The following is a 14,487-nucleotide window of genomic DNA, read 5'->3' on the forward strand; positions in this document are numbered from 1 at the left end:
ATTCCTAAGCCTTTGTTAGTGCTCTACACCCTGAAATCCTCTCACTCTGGCACTTCCAAGTGTAAACGCTCTGCTAATAGCAGTATGTACCAAGCATTCCAGGGGAGACCCAGATCAATTCACCACACAGAAATTCATTATGTAACAGAAGACACAGAGAAGCTAAGGAGTCATCTTAGTACAAGCTAATACACAGGCTAATTACTCAGGCCTTGTAAAAGCCCTCAGATGCGATACTTAGGAGTGGAATGGCAAAATAAGTTTTAAGGCCCCAATCTTCATGTTTATCCATATACTTAATTACTGAACTAGTCAAGTTGAAAAAATATGGCTGGGCCTGGCACAATAGCCTAGTGACTGAATCCTCACCACCGGGATCCACCGGGATCCCATATGGGAGCTGGTTTGTGTCCTGGCTAACCTACTTCCCATCCCCAGGTCCTGCTTGTGGCCTGGGAAGGCAATGGAGTATCCCCAAAGCCTTGGGACCCTGCTCCCGCATGGAAGACTCAGAGCAGGCTCCTGGTTTCATGAGCTCAGCTCTAGCCCTCGCGGCCACTGCGGGAGTGAACCTGTGGACAGAAGATCTTTTTTGTCTCTTCTCTCTGTAAATCTGCCTTTCCAATATAAATAAATCAATCAATCTTTAAACATTATGGCTAACATTTTAAGCATTATACATAAGAACCGGTGGTGATTTCTAAGTCAAAGTCTGCTGTCATTTAAAATACCCAAAGAAGGTCAAGCGTTCCCACAGGGATGTTTGGAAATAACCACCAAATGGTTGGCTCCTTCTAAGTATACAAGGTTTAGGGGGATGTAGAAACAGCCACACACACACAACCATTTAGTAGTGAAAATATTTTTGGACAAGGTTACAGAATCTAAGATACATACATATTTATCTCTACCATCCTACACGTTTGTTTCTGCCCACACCATTCTTGTACTTGAGGACAAAAACATTTGAGTCTCTGGGGAGACCAGATATACATGAACCTTTGGCTAAGAACAGCGCACAGCTGGGTAAATCCTCTAAAGGAAAATGACAGGCAGCAAGACACATGCTATTCTTTGTTTTCTAGAATATGAAATAAACAATACACAATGCTTAATGAAAAGGTGTCAAAAACTCAACTGTGAAAAGTCTCAAGGATGCAGAGGAAATTGACCATCTGTACAGACTGCTAAGAAGAGCCTCATGCATCATAGTTCATGAAACGATTTAAGCATTTATTAGCCAGGGTTATAAGGGTTTTCCAAACCAGTGGGTGACACATCCAAAGCATACATATATATGTTTTTAATATCTAAAAAAATAAGACAATTCCAGAAGATATCACATGGGTCCCTAACCTGCCATTATTACTTCTAAGATCTAAACTCCGGAGAGGGAGGGTGGGTACAGACAGATGCGTACATGTTTCTCTAGGAACACAAGCATATATCCAAACTTACTGATGAACAATAAGGCCTATGACCTGTGGTATCCAGTGGTCAGAGCCAGCGTATACAGTGATGAAATACTGTTTTTAAATATTATCTGGTTTTATGACTACAGAAATAGAAACTATCATGGATAGTTACAAGGGGAATTAGTTAAGGTTGTGGATTTTGAAATAAAAAACTTCATATACATTTACCTATATAAATGCACACTGCATCCTAAAAAAAAAAAAAAAATCACCCATAGGAATTCTATTTGAGCAGCCTGTAGGTGTCACACTTGACCAAGCTTTCAATTAAATAAAACTTATTTGGGGCTTCTTTCTGGGCCCCCCTGTCTACCAAACCTATCGAATTACTGAAAGACTAGATATTTCATGCCTTAACTTTGTACTAAGTAGTCACATATTTTACTTTCTTTTCCAATTCCAATTTCAATCGTTCATCCTCTTATTTGCTTCTATTTTCCTTTTCTTTAGAAACACTTCGGTCAGCTAATTGGCTGATTCACTAGTTTGTAAATTTGTGTGATGAGGAAAGTAGAGATTCAAACTTTGAAATCATTTTAGAGCAATTTACTCTTTGTCTTTCCATTTCTTTCACAACTAAACCTACAAACAAGTTGGACCTTTGCATTGATAAGAGGTGAAAATCTGCCAAATTTCAGGCACAGCTTTCCAGAGTTTGGGGGATGGATCTGTTGCTGCAGGGCTTCCAATGAATAAGGACCACATTTCAGGTGGTCCAGGAGGTATCCAAAGTCCCTGGCAGATGGTAGCAACACACACACACACACACACACACACACACACACACATTTTTTAATTCACCAGTGTGTGCCCTGTACAACGGCTCAATGGTTAAATCCTCACCTTGCAAGCGCCAGGGTCCCATATGGGTCCTGGTCATGCCTGACTGCTGCACTTCTCATCCTGCTCCGTGTTTGTGGCCTGGAAAAGGAGTAGAGGATGGCCCAGGGTCTTGGTTCCCTGCACCTGCATTTAAAATCTGGAAGAAGCTCCTGGCTCCTGGGTTCAAATAGGCTCAGCTCAGGCCATTGCAGCCATTTGGGGAGTGAACCAGCAGATAGAAGACTTTTCCTCTCTATAAATCTGATCTGCCTTTCAAATAAATAAATAAATAATTCACCTTTATGACCTGGGAGAGTGTTCCCAGAGAAATCCTTGCTTAATTCAATGACTCCATTGTTTAACAAGTACAGGAGAACATTATATTCAAGGACATCAGAACTACCCTGTTGTCACAGTTTTATTGACATCAAGCAGAGGAAAAACATAAAAAGTGGACTCATCTGGCAATAAAAATGAAAGATGAAGACCAGAGTTCTCTTTCGTAAATGGGGGGAAAGGACAGCATCGCCTATATGTGTTAAGCAGAAAAACATGGGAATGTGAGAGATAATAGTAATGATTAAAGATCAACCACGCCAATTCTGTGACAAAAAACTGTACTTCTGTGGTGATGTATGCTAATTTAGCCACTTCACAACATATGTATGTATGTGTGCATATGTGCATCTGTGTGCATGTGTGTGTATAAATATATTTTATGATCAAAATCTTCATCCAACGTCGCATCCATGGATAAGGTCCACTTTGTTAGAGCGTATAACCTTTTTGCTGTGGTAAATTCTGATTTACCTGAGGATTTGGCAGCTATGGTCATCACAGATATTGACCTGTAGGGTTTTAATTCTTGTGATGGCTGGGCCTTGTATCAGGGTGCTGCTGGCCCCAAATCATGAGCTCATAAGAATTTTTTTTTCATTTAGATACTTGCTTTAATTCACACATAAAGCCATCCCGGAGTTTGGCTGGAAGGTTTTATACTATTGGTTCAAATTCCATACTTGCTATTAGTCAGGTTAGGCTCTCTGTTCCTAATTCAGTGTTGGTAAATTAGACATGCCTAGGAATTCATCCGAGATCCTGTCTCTGCTCATCTTTCATTTTTCTGATCCTCTTTAAGCTTAGGAATCTTTTGCACTGCTCCTCATTCATTTCAACTTTGAAAAAATTTTCATTTCTCTTTTCCTTGGTCTATCTTTTCAAAATGCTATCTCCTAGTTTGTTGATTCTGTGTTTATTTTCGCTCTTTATCACCTCTTTCTGCCTGCCTTATTGATTTCATTTGCTCTTTTTTCTAGTTATATGAAGTGTAATTAGATTGTTTATTAACTCTTTTTTCATTTCAGGTCTTAAAAATCTATGCTCAGTCAACTTTTTTGGTCAGTCTAGCTATGGATGTTTTTACTAAAACCTTTCCACAGGACAAACTTTTGGTTCGACTTTTTTCTTTTTAATTTATCGCAGTCTAATTTTATTATTTCCACACATTACTAGTCTTGAGACCTTTTGTATTTTTTATTATAGACTTTATGGCCATAAAATTTTCTCTAAGGGATACTTACATACATTACGTATACTTTGATATATTGCTTTATTAATTTTAAATCGGTAAACAATATTTTCATCTCCTTTATGGAATTTGATCCATTGACTTTTCTGAAATGTGTCAATTTCCAAATATTTTCAGGTTATTAGACCTGGAGTGGAAGTTTTAGTTACCTATTTATTTGTGGTAATGGGATATCTTTCACATGTTTTCAAGAATTTCCCATCTACTAGGCTTTGTTTTGTGGTAAGCCTAAGGGTTACACTGTATAATATTTCACGTGCATTGATTAAATTCTTCAGTCATTTCTTATCTGCTCCCTAAGTGTTCAGGTTAACAGGGTTATTCCAATTTTCTGGATTATTTTATGTCTAATTATCTGTTATCAAAAGTAGCTTAAAAATGGTCACTATTTTGGCACTGTGTGTTAAGCTGCAGCGTGCAACCTGAGTATCCCATATGGGTACCAATCTGAGTCCCAAGTGATCCACTTCTCATCCAGATATTTGCTAATGGCCTGCGAAACAGTAGAAGATGGCCCAAGAATTTGGCCCCCTGCCACCCACATGGGAGACATAAATGAGGCTCCTGGGTCCTGGCCTGGGAGAGTTCTGGCCATTGTGGCCAGGTGAGGGGTGAACCAGCAGGTGGAAGATCTCTCTTTCTCTCTTTCTGAGTGTCCCTCTCTTCACCCTTCTCTCTTTAACTCTTTCAAAATGAAATAAGTAATACAGACATTATCATGGAGTAAGCAAAAAAAAAAAAAAAGCTAAAACCACAGAGGTTTAACAACTTTACCAAGTTAGTTATGAGTTTGCAAGAAGGATACAGTAATTTCCCTATGTATATGTTGTTGTGAAAATTGTGGAAAGCTATTTAAGCATCAAGGAGTCTGTAGAGAACATTTTTATTGAGATGAAAATAGAATAAATATAAATATTTGCATAACTTCATTTTGCTTAGGTTATTACAGGTCGATAACCAATTCAATAAAAATACTTAACAAAAAGAGCATAAATAAATAATGCACATGCCAAAATGCTGAAATAATTTTTCATTAATTAATCAAAAGGGGACAGCAATAACAGTGACTGTTACAGTAAAGTATTTGTACAAGGAATTCACAAATGTTTCCCAAAAGAAAGGACAATGTTTCCCCCCAAAAGAAGGAATTTTAACACATGTTTATCCCTAAATGAGCTAAAAGACTGAAAGTTGCCTTTGGGACAAAATTTATTTTATTATATAAAGGTATGCTTACTTTAGAAAAACTACAAATTTGTCATTCTTGAGATTACTTTAAATTGGTCACACCTTTTTTTGCCTTTCAGTAGAGCGGCCTTTCCTTACACCCCTGCAGGATAGGTGGTGAAAAGAAAAGCAGCTGGTTGGATTCAGTCTTGTCTTTCGCAAGTGTAAGGTGTATTCATTCTTGTGGACTAAGATATACTTTCGTTTCACACACTATGCATCATAATTCAGTACAAATCCATATTTGTGCTGCATTTATCAGTTGTCAATGAAAAACAGGCTCAGTTCATAAACATATGTCAATTTGAGAAAAAGAAAAAAAAAGCAAATGTCAGTCAATTAGCTGCCTCCATTTTACCATCCTGTGATGACAGCAGACATCACTACTGATGCTCTCAAGCTGCTGGTACACATCTGTAGCTGAAAGCAGCATGAAAAGCTTTCTAATTAATTGCTACTGGCAGATCTGCTACTTCCCAAAGTCTGTCCCAGGAGATACAGATGCTAATCCATACTGCATAGGACACTTGCCTCACTTTGTAATTCACAAAGAAAACAATTTTTCTTTCAGTTACTAATCTGTAGTACAAAAAATGTTGTAGTAGATTCCAGATGATACGAAAAAAACAAAGGCCTTTTAAAATTATTATTTCCTTGGACTAGAGCAAATCAGGAGACTGAACAATAGGTCACTACTGCATTTTCTTTGACTCAGCTGTAAAAAGACAAACAACTAAACTGGGATGTGGATAAAAGCAATTGTTCAAAAACAATCAGTACTATTGAATTCATACATATTTCACGTATCAAATTATCAGGAGTATTCAACCTGGGAGACTTGAGAAGGTGGAGAAAATGTCCATAAAACTACATGTCTAAAGTCAAATGATTTGAAATAAAATGCGTCTTTAAGTTCTTGGAATATTCAAAAATTATGAAATTTTTGGTCTGAATTTAAAATGGGATAGGAACAGTGACATAAGAGAAACACCATCAGAACTGTAATTGCACACCATCTGGAGCTGGGCTCTTGGAAGCAGTCAATTCATGACCCAGTAGTTACGGAAATGTTTAGCGTTTACACTTCTTTTACCATTTTTAATAATCTCCATTATGTCTCCCACATCAACTTCCAACGAAAATTCACTCATTCATTCAACCAACTCATGAATGGACTTTCTGTGCCAGGCACTGTTTTGAACATGAGAGACAAAGTGATTTCTGCACCAGTAACCAAACTTTCAGGAATTCATGAGAACCTAAGTTTGTGGAAAAATGAATCAAAGGGTAAATTTTCCACGAACTTTCTGAATCCTCCTCATGTCTGTGGCATTAAGCATAGAACTGTACTTGTTAGCAAGAAGGCCATGATCCTTGAATCTAGAACAATGTGCTATATACATGGCAAACATCACACAATGAAAGATAAAACATAACATGAAGAAGCCAGAACCAAGAGAAAATTCATAAATACATTACATGTGAATAACTGATGGCTATTTACACCAGTTGATAACTCACAGACGGAGCTAAATGTTAGACAGACAGCCCCCATGGTGTGGAATTAGCAGGGACTTCATGCCCCCTAGTTGTCATTGCTGATGTTCAAATCCCGCTGTGTTTGCTTTCTGACCTGCTAAGGTGACTGCACATTCTTGGCAACTGAAAATGAGGTTTGCTCTGATTTTCCAATAACAACCAAAGCACAGAACCTATAATCCATCTTAATTTCATCTTGTGACTTGAGAGATGGGATGGTACCTAGTATCACAGATAGCGACTGGTATGGAAAAAAATTAAACACCAAAACCAATTTTAAAATAAACTGGCTTACTACAGAAAGGATTTTTCTTTGGCAAAATGTTATAATAGTTCCAGGCCCAATCATATTTTTTAGTGGTATTATAACATCATGGGGCTACTAATGATTTATAATGTCAAAGAAAAAATAGATTTCATCTAAAAAGAAATAAAAGAATTTTAAATGGATAATTTATTATGGTAGGCATTAGCTCAGGAGATACTTTTACTCAGAATATTGATGTATTTCATTTTTTCAAACACTAGAGATAACAGATTTTGTCTATATATCTTACAAAAAAATTACATATTCTCATGAAACTCCAGTAAGTGCATCATGATTATTCCTGACTTAGTACAGCTATTTTATTGACTTTCTCACAAAATTTCTTCAAAGCCCTACATTATGTGCTTCGTATTGGACTGTTAGCCACCATACTCTTCAGTCATTATAAAAAGAGTCTTAAGCTTTAAAAGAAATGATCAGCATTTGCTTTACAGTATGTTTTTCCTCTGTAAACTATAACTTTTGCCACATCTCTTTAAATGACTTTCATTTTACTGCATTGCACATATAAGATCATATTCTTGGTATGTACTTCCTTATCTCATTTGATTTGGTTTTAATTCCTATAACATCCAGCAAAAGCTGTTGTGATTTTGCAATTTGAAACAGTAGTTGCATGCTGAGAATAATCAGCTTCACCAAGGCAGAACAAATGATTTCTTTGCAAAACACCAAGTCTGTGTTTCAACAAATAGCAGAATATCCAAGTTACTGTAGATATTCCAATATAGTGGTTACTTTGCACTTAATTGAAATTTTGTAATCTTAATTCCCTAATGACTACAGTAATCCAGAGATAATCCACAAAGAATGTTGGTTCTGAAATCTGGAAGTAGAGAGACTTTCATTTGCTATCTGGTGCCTTTGATTTGCCAATTTTCATTAAAACATTTGTTAAATGGATATTTCATCAAATATTAATTTCTGAACAAAATTTAGATAAAACATTATTTTTGACTCTAGCTACTAAAGGGGTAATGAACTATCTTTCTGGACCAATACATCTTGAAATTTTGTAGATATATTGTTATTTTAATGGAGGGGCATTTATAAGAATCTAACTAAAACAGTTTTCTAACACTTATTTGTAGTGAGGTAACATAAATATAGACATTAAATACCACAAATTGATTTATATTGAAGAGAAGTCACTAATAAAGACACCAGTATTATTTCTTATAATGGACTAATCTTTAAAATGTACTATATGCATGTAGTATACCATGGCTACATGTATATAGTACATGTGGATCTGCACTAAAAAGTTCATTTAATCGCATATGTTTAAGCTAAGATTCTTGTTGAGTTAATGACCATTGCAGCACCCTGTGTGAAAACATTACTATCGGGCCCAGCGCAATAGCGTAGCGGTTAAGGTCCTCACCTGGGCGTTGGTTCTAATCACGGCGGTCCCACTTCCCATCCAGCTCCCTGCCTGTGGCTTGTGAAAGCAATCAAGGACTGCCCAAAGCCTTGGGACCCTACACCCGAGTGGAAGACCCAGAGGAGGCTTCTGGCTTCAGATAGGCTCAGCTCCAGCCATTGCGGCCACTTGGGGAGTGAACCATTGGACGGAAGATCTTCCCCCGTCTCTCCTCTCTGTATATCTGCCTTTCCAATAAAAAATAAATAAATCTTAAAAAAAAGAAGACATTACTATCACTTCATTGTACAATAAGGTCTTGAGTGTGTACCACTGTCTTCCTTCCTCAGCCCCACAAGGTTGCAGGAAGCTTAGGCTGTCACAGTTGCTTGCATTACACAGACTCTTCTAGTATCTTACAATTCCAGACACTATTGGTTTGATGAACCTCATCCCGTGAAAGCCTTCTTCAACTTCCCTGAGTTTAATGCTACAGATAAAGTTCTAAGAGTCTCAGAAATCATCAGGTAAACGTAGCTTTTAAAGGTAAAGTCCTTATCAAATTATGTTTCATTCTGTAACTTGAATTCTGGATATGTCGACAAGTTTGCTATTTTATCAGGTTTGGTGAAAAAATCTAAATGATCTAAAAAGTTTTCCTCATATTCTCACCCTGAGATCACTAAAAAGTCACTATTTTTTAGAAAGTGAATTTTGGAATCCTGAACTCTCAGCACAATTTTGAAAATGCAATGATCTAACTGGACAGATGGCTCTTCACACCAGTCCAGCCACCAAAAGAAATGAAAACAATAAAAAAAATCCTGAAGATTATTGAAAGATTGAAAAATAAAATTTGACAAGTCTTGATTTCAAAGAGCATGAGATAGTTTTCCAATCAATGTAGCTTTAACTTTTAAATAGATTATTTATTTAATGATATGTTATTTATACCCCCAAGCGTACATGGAAGTATCCAAATTAATTTATTGAGAAAATGACATTAATTTATCCAGATGAATAACAGTGTTCTATCACGAAATATTTAAAATATTAGTTTATTTTCACAGCAGTTTAGAGACATAATTGTAAAGCTCATTCTCTCCTGATAACCACTTCCAAGTTCATTTTCCTTTTTCTTTGACAAGCATCTGAATTTAGTTTTTTTGCATTGCTAAATTCCATCGCTACCTGCATTGATTAGATCAAGTTCCAAAGTCTATTTGTTTCATTTAACATTTGTGAATTCAAAACTAGTTTAAAAATAGGAAGATTCATTAAAATGCTGTGCTTTTACAGAAAGTGCTAATTTTTGTTACAAATCAAGGTTAGTTGCCTCAGCAACACTTTCATTTCAAAAGTTCAAAAGGAATAAGAACCTTTTGCTAGGAAATAATTAGAAAACCATGGTGATTTAGTTAGAATATATCATGATGTTGCAATAATTTAACCATTAGCTTGGAAATGGTGATATCAGCACCAGTTACTGAGGCTTCATATAAAATGATCATGTTTACTATGCAGAAAGAGCTAAACAGAAACAGAAAAGGGACTGCATATTTTCATAGCTGTTAAAAGAATACTATTATAGTCATTCCAATGAAGGGATAAGGTATAAAATAATATATACCACCCAAGTTCATTTATAATTTATGTATTACTGGTGGTGTTTTATCTTCCTACCATTTGAAATTAATTAAAAAACATGTGCCAGTATTAATCACCTGTCCTCACACATTGCTTTGCACTCATAGAAGTAAATTTGTTTCAAAAAATATATATAGACAAATCACCCCGATGAACAAAAATAACACCATGAAAAATTAGCTGGCAGAGAGGGAAGGGCAAGCAAAAAGCTCTGCTGTTCATTGTCAGTCACTTTGCCTTTAGCCTTCCAAACCCTGAATATCAAACAGGTTCTCTCAAGTGATGGCACCCACATTTCTTACTACTTGCCATGTCCCTAAACACCATCACTTCCACAAAGGAAGATTTAACTTTATATAAGCACAGCATTACTTAATTTTACAAGATTATATAGCTTGTGTAAGGTTTTTAGACAATTCATCCTTTTTATCTTATGCAACTTATTTAAAATTTATTAGAATTAAAAAACATTACTAACACATAACTGAAGTTGGGAATTTTTTTCTTATTTCATTGAAATCAGTACAATAAGATACCCACAACAATAGTTACAATGTAAATCAAAACTAGAGTATAATTTCTTAATAAATAATGAGAGAAAATTTGAAATAAAATATATGGAATTAATTTACTTGACATAGTAATGTAGTACAATGTTATTATTTAAAATCATGCCCAGAATGCAAGGATGGCTGAATGTAAAGGTTTAGATTACATTTTTACTCACATTCACAGAAAGATACATTTTATGATTAATAGGATACGCCAAAATTTGATCACATTTTCTATGAAAACTATTAAAAGGCAGCTAGAGAAATATTTCCATAAATCTATGACCCTTGCCTCAAAATAATTCTATGCTTCTTCATTCAGATATATTATGAAATTAGTGAATGAGACACAAATGTTATATTAATACCAAAGTTTTAAAGTATTCTAATGATCAAGCAAATAAGAGAGTAATAGTAATGAAAATTCTGAGAGATAAAAATTTATTAGTGATTAAAAATTATAATCTATAGGAAACACAAAATTATCAGTAGAAAAAAATTTAATGAACAAAAGACTTCCAAAAATTAAGTATTTAAAACCTAAACTTCCTTTTAAAGAGCTAAGGATAATCAATTTTAAAATGTCCTTGAAGAAACTTTTATTCATAATTAGCAAATAAGCTATACACAGAAATGTACCAAATTCCTATAAACAAAAAAATTTAATTCCCTTCAAGAAGTTTCATAAAGAAGACTTGTCTATTTAAATGTTACTAAGCCACATTTTATAAATTATTCCATATATCCATTAGCCCACTTCACATTATACAATTTACCTTATGACTAAGAGACAGCATTTATATGGACATAAATACTAGGCTACTTTAAAAAGTTCATGGAAATGGAATTAACGGATGTTTATTTTGGTGCATAGGACAAGTCTTCAAAAAGTTATGAAAATACGTACTATGAAAAATTTATCCAGGGATCTCAAAATTTTTCTACAATGGAAAACATTTTTAATTATTTTTTCCCACAAACTTCCATGCAGTTGGGAGAGCATTCAACTTGGGGTGAATATGTCCTTCTAAAAGAGTTAAAAACACACACATACAGCTTTGTTGTAACTTCTTATCCAATAGCAAATAACTCACTACGAATAGGATTACAGAACATAGAAAATGGGGACTATAATCACATTGCCATTCTTCAGGAAAGTGCAAATGTCAGTGGGAAAGAAGGAACAGTGAAAACCAGGCACCTTTGCATGGGGCAGTAAGTAACTCAAGTGAAACACAAGAATAGCCAGATTGCTGCACACTGAACTGCAAAGCCTTCTCCCTTATGCCCTGAGCATGCTGGAAGCGTGGTGGGTCTCTCAATGGGGACTTGATGATTCCTGTCTAACTCTCAGGAATTCAGTCAGCCCCAAGGAAAAGAATTAGTGATACTGGTATTTTCAATTTTCAACCTGTTTCCATATCATGTCAGTTTGATTTTTAAGTACCTCATTCTTGAATGTCAACAGGTAACAGTAGCATACACATGTATATTAACAAAAAGACAAAGGAAAAGATCAAATGAAGAAAACTATGTAATATGTTCCTTAACAGAAAATGGTATTTTTGCAAGTTGCATTCGGTTTTATTTGTTTGAAAGAATGACTGAGTAACTGAGTTAGAGAAGAGAGATGAGAGATGAGAAATGAAAGAGAGGGAAGAGAAAGAGGGAAGAGACAGAGGTTAACGGAGAGAAACTTCAGTCTGCTGGTTCACTTCCACAAATAACTGCATTGGCCCAGGTTCAGCTAAACTGAAGCCAGGTGCCCAGAACTCCATCCAGATTTCCCTGATGGGTGGTAGGGTATCAAGTATTGGCCCATCATGTGCTGTCTTCTAGGAGTATTCGTGGAAGGCTGGATCTAAATTCAGGTTGCTCAGACTAAATCCCAGGCACTCCCCTCTAGGATGGAGGTAGGCAGCCCCAGCAGCAGGGTATCTCATTGTACCACAACACCTGCCTCAAAGCTCTGATGACCAAATGAATGGAGGAACCTTAACATTCCTCGACAAACTCTGAGCATTTTACCACAAAATGCTGTTTAATCACAAAAACCAATAGTGACCCTGCCTTGATAATTTATTAAGAAATGTGGTTTTCGGCTCCACAGAACTGTGCAAAATAAACTCCATACTTGATAACAACTTCTCCCAGTTATACTCCATGTAAACATGCACCAAAAAAGGGAAATTTAGTCATCTACTTCTTAGAATTTTCCTATTCATATTCTCTAATGCCTTGACAACTGTAATTCATGGATGTAAACTCTTCAAAACTCACAGCAACTAAGCAGTTAGCAGTTGTCAAACACGTCTTCCCGACTGTGATTGCGACTCCAAAGATGCTGAGGCAAAGGGCCACCTGACAAACAAACTGGCAGCTCTGTTTCTGAGTTCCTCACACTCACTAATTGGGTGATATTCTCACAAGATGCAGTGGAGGAATGTGGAGGCAGGAAAATCAGATTTCTGCAACAGATTTCGAAACAGGCTTGCATCACCAACTGCCTAAGGCAAAAACTCCAGTGTGCCTGGAGTTGGTATTTGTTTCTTCATTTTCACGACAGTGTTTTGTTGTTTAGGATCTAAGAAAGCCAAGGAGTAAAAATTTAGGCTTGCAAGCAAAAAAAAGTTTTGTGCCTGGTGGACTTTTGAAACTTTTTTTCATGCCTTGCTTTACCTTTGCACAGAAGATGCACCACATTTTACAATTCCAAAAATATTCCTCATAGCAGTGTCACAGAAAAAAACACATGCTAAAAGAAGAAAAAGTTGTATTTCTTTATATTACAATTATATAAGAAAGAGAATACAGTTGCTTATCAACTTCTTTCGGTTTTAGTTCAACCAATATTTTTTGACACACTACTTACTATTTTAAAAAGTTATATTCCTATTTTTTTTCATTTAAACAGCTGTTATTCTCCTCAAAAGATCAACAAAAAAAAAAGAGGAAGAAGAAGAAGAAGAAGAAAAACTTCCTCACATCTCATAATCATCAAATACTAGTTCTTAGCAAGTGGAGGTTCAGTTCTTGGTAAGACTGGTAAAACTAAATCCATGGTGGTTAGGCAAAACAAGATGTTGTTTCAACAAAGTTGGTTTTTGCATAAGAGTTATGGCAAAAAGGTTTCATGAGCTAGAGTATTTCCTGGTCCTTCTTGGAGATGGAATTAATTCCACTTCACTAATCTCCTAACATGTTTCTGAACATTCATAGGGAATTTTTATGTTAGTCTTTAGCAATTTTTAGAAGCAATGAGATTATGGCATCTTCACAACCGCATTTCAGATAATTTTCTCAGATAATTTTCTCAAAGTAATAAGCCAAAGGGAAACCCATCCTCATAACTTTCTCATCATCTGTTTTAACACCTGTCAGGATCTTCAGTAACTGTTTTCTGAAAGAGGCAGGTGTGGGCGACTATCCGTAATGTTCTAGACAACAGTGTTCTACAGTAAGGTCAAGAAGGATGAACATGTAGTTTTGTACCCAGCCAATGCCAAAGCACATGATGAATAAAATCAGAAACTTCTACCTTGGTGACAGGTAAAGCCAAAGACCTGACTCACCGCTGGCCTACACAGTCTGCAGAGAAACAGCCTTGTCACCTAATGCCTCATTAATGACTCATTTGTTCACACAAATACACTTAGTAAGTTGTTACCCACAAGACAAGCTTGTATGCAAATGAAATAAAATGGGTGGGCATAATGATATAGGTCTTGGCAGGACCCTGAGCTATAGAACTTATAACCTCTATATATTAAAACAAGGTTACTGGAAGTAAATTATATTTGCAGTAGAACAGTCTAAGTAGCCATTTCAGAGCCCACAGTCAACATGGCAAGCGTCAGTGTGAGATCTGGCATCCCGGCTTTGGATCCAGCTTTTGGTCAAAGCATAGAGGGAACCAGCATGTGACGGCCTAAGTCCCCAGGTCTCCT

Source organism: Ochotona princeps, chromosome 20 (genome assembly GCF_030435755.1).
Source record: "Ochotona princeps isolate mOchPri1 chromosome 20, mOchPri1.hap1, whole genome shotgun sequence".
NCBI classification, from domain to species: domain Eukaryota; kingdom Metazoa; phylum Chordata; class Mammalia; order Lagomorpha; family Ochotonidae; genus Ochotona; species Ochotona princeps.